Here is a 3,687-nt window from a genome sequence, read left to right as displayed (position 1 = left end):
CTCGGGTGAGGGGGGGGGGGTGCGAGGGAGAGGAATGAACCAGGAGGGAAGATCTAGGGGCCGCCCTGAGGAGCTATGATGGCCTCCTTGTCCCCTCCGATCGCCTGTAGCAGCGCGATCGACGAGGTGGCTCGGCGGGGATGGGAGCGGGCGCGCGTGCCCGGTCGGCCTCCTGTAGTAGGAGGTTGAAGGCGACCAAGGGAGGTGGGCTGGGCCGGCTGGGCCAGGCACTGTGCACTAAGGCCCAGTGCACAGTGGCCTTTCCATCGTTGTCGAACCTCGAGGTGCGTTTACGTGTCGGTCATCAACAATCGCAGTTTTTGCCGATTCTGGCCTGTTTCTTGGACTATTACTCAGTTTTGGGGTCTCGGAGTGATTTCTACGGTTGACGAACCCCGGGGTGCGTTTATGTGTTGGTCATCAACACTCACAATTTTGGCCAATTCTGGTCTGATTCGAGCACTATTAGTCATCGTTTTGGGGTCCCAGAGCGATTTCCATGTTTGACAATCCCCTGGGTGCGTTTACATGTCCGTCGTCAACACTCATAGTTTGGCCAATTCTGACCCGTTTTCCGTGGACTATTACTTACCGTTTTGGGGTCCCGAAGCGATTTCCCTAGTTGTTGAACCCCAAGTTATGTTTACGCGTCGGTGACCAACACTCGCAGTTTTGGGGTCCCAGGGTGATTTCCATGATTAGCGAACCCCGGGGTGCGTTTACGTGTCGGTCATCAACACTCACATATTTGGACGATCCTGGGCCGTTTCATGGACGATTACTCACTGTTTTGGGGTCCCGAAGTAATTTCCACGATTAACAAACCCCTGGTTGCGTTTACATGTCAGTCATCAACACTCACAATTTTGGCCAATTCTGGTCTGTTTCGAGCACTATTACTCATCGTTTTGGGGTGCCAGAGTGATTTCCACGGTTGACGATCGCCGGGGTGCGTTTATGTGTCCTTCGTCAACACTCACAATTTGGCCAATTCTGACTCGTTTCATGGACTATTACTTACCATTTTGGGGTCTCGAAGCGATTTCCCTAGTTGTTAAACCCCAAGTTGCGCTTACGTGTCGGTCATCAACACTCACAGTTTTGGCCGATTCTGGACCGTTTCGTGGACTAGTACTCACTGTTTTGGGGTCCCGGGGTGATTTTCATGATTAACGAACCCGGGGATGCCTTTACATGTCAGTCATCAACACTCACAATTTTGGATGATTCTGGGCCGTTTCATGGACTGTTTTGGGGTCCTGGAGTGATTTCCACGATAAACGAACCCGGGGGTGCATTTACGTGTCCGTCGTCAACACTCGCAATTTTGACCGATTCTGGCCTGTTTCATGGACTATTACTCACCGTTTTGGGGTCTGAATGCGATTTCCATGGATGTTGAACCCCAAGGTGCACTTACATGTCGGTCACCAACAATCGCAGTTTTGGCCGATTCTGTCCTGTTTCATGGACTATTACTTATTGTTTTGGGGTCGAGGAGTGATTTCCATGATTAACGAACCCTGGGGTGCGTTTACGTCTCGGTCATTAACACTCACGATTTTTGTCGATTCTGACCCGTTTCGTGGACAATTACTCACCGTTTTGGGGTCCCAAAGCGTTTCCATGGATGTTGAACCCCAAGGTGTCAGTCATCAACAATCGCAGTTTTGGCCGATTCTCGCCGTTTCTTGGACTATTAGTCATTGTTTTGGGGTCCCGGTGTGATTTCCACGAATGACGTACCCTGGGGTGCGTTTACCTGTCGTTCACCAGCAATCCTATTTATTTTCGATTCTGGGCTCTTTCATGGACTATTAGTCACCGTTTTGGTGTCCGAGAGCTATTTCCATGATTGACGATCCCCGGGGTGCATTTATGTGTCGCTCGTCAACACTCGCAATTTTGGCCGATTCTGGCCCGTTTCATGGACTACTACTCACCGTTTTGGGGTTTCAAAGTGATTTCCATGGATGTTGAACCCCAAGATGCGCTTACGTGTCAGTCATCAACAATCGCAGTTTTGGCCGATTCGGCCCTGTTTCATGGACTATTACTCATTGTTGTGGGGTCTAGGAGCGATTTCCACGATTGACGAACCCCGGGGTGCGTTTATGTGTCATTCACCAGCAATCCTAGTTTTGTTCGATTCTGGGCTCTTTCATGGAAAATTCCTCACCGTTTTGGGGGTCCCAGATCTATTTCCACGATTGACGATCTCCAGGGTGCGTTTATGTGTGGGTCGTCAACACTCGCAATTTTGGCCTGTTTTGTGGACTATTAGTCACTGTTTTGGGGCCCCGAAGTGATTTCCACGATTGACGAACCTCGGGGTGCGTTTATTTGTCAGTCATCAACTCACAATTTTGGCCAATTCTGGTCCTTTTCGAGCACTATTACTCATCGTTTTGGGGTGCCAGAGCGATTTCCACGTTTGACGATCCCCGGGGTGCGTTTACGTGTCCTTCGTCAACATGCACAGTTTAGCCAATTCTGACCCGTTTCATGGACTATTATTCACCGCTTTGGGGTCCCGAAGCGATTGTCATAGTTGTTGAACCGCAAGGTGCGATTACGTGTCAGTCATCAACACTCACAGTTTTGGGGTCCCAAGGTGATTTTCATGATTAACGAAACCCGGGGTGCATTTACGTGTCGGTCATCAATACTCATAGTTTTGGACGATTCTGGGCCGTTTCATGGACTATTACTCACTGTTTTGGGGTCCGGAGGTGATTTCCACGATTAACGAACCCCGGGCTGTGTTTAAGTGTCCGCCATCAAAACTTGCAATTTTGGCCGATTCTGGCCCGTTTCGTGGAATATTAATCACCGTTTTGGGGTCCCAAAGCAATTTCCATGGACGTTGAACCCCAAGGTGTGCTTACGTGTCGGTCATCAACAATCGCAGTTTTGGCCGATTCTGCCCTATTTCATGGACTATTACTCATTGTTTTGGGGTCGAGGAGTGATTTCCATGATTAACGAAGCCCGGGGTGCGTTTACATCTTGGTCATTAACACTCGCGGTTTTTGTCGATTCTGACCCGTTTCATGGACAATTACTCACCATTTTGGGGTCCCAAAGCGATTTCCATGATTGTTGAACCCCAAGGTGTGCTTACGTGTCGGTCATCAACAATCGTAGTTTTGGACGATTCTGGTTGTTTCTTGGACTATTACTTATTGTTTTGGGTTCCCGGTGTGATTTCCACGGTTGACGTACCCCGGGGTGCGTTTACCTATCGTTCACCAGCAAATCCTAGTTATTTTCGTTTCTAGGCTCTTTCATGGACAATTACTCACCATTCTGGGCCCAGAGCTATTTCCAGGACTGACGATCCTCGGGGTGCGTTTATGTGTCGATCGTCAACACTCGCAATTTTGTCCGATTCTGGCCCGTTTCATGGACTATTACTCACTGTTTTGGGGCCCCAAAGTGATTTCCATGGTTGTCGAACCCCAAGGTGCGCTTACGTGTCGATCATCAACAATCACAGTTTAGGCCGATTCTGGCTCGTTTCTTGGACTATTACTCAGTTTTGGGTCCCGGAGTGATTCTACGATTGACGAACCCCGACGTGCGTTTACATGTCGGTCATCAACATTCACAATTTTGGCCGATTCTGGTACATTTCATGCACTATTACTCACCGTTTTGGGGTCCCAGAGCAATTTCCACGTTTGA

The sequence above is a fragment of the Triticum aestivum genome, chromosome 4B (genome assembly GCF_018294505.1).
Source record: "Triticum aestivum cultivar Chinese Spring chromosome 4B, IWGSC CS RefSeq v2.1, whole genome shotgun sequence".
Taxonomy (NCBI): Eukaryota; Viridiplantae; Streptophyta; class Magnoliopsida; order Poales; family Poaceae; genus Triticum; species Triticum aestivum.
The sequence above is the reverse complement of the archived record's forward strand: the minus strand, read 5'-3'. Positions refer to the sequence as shown.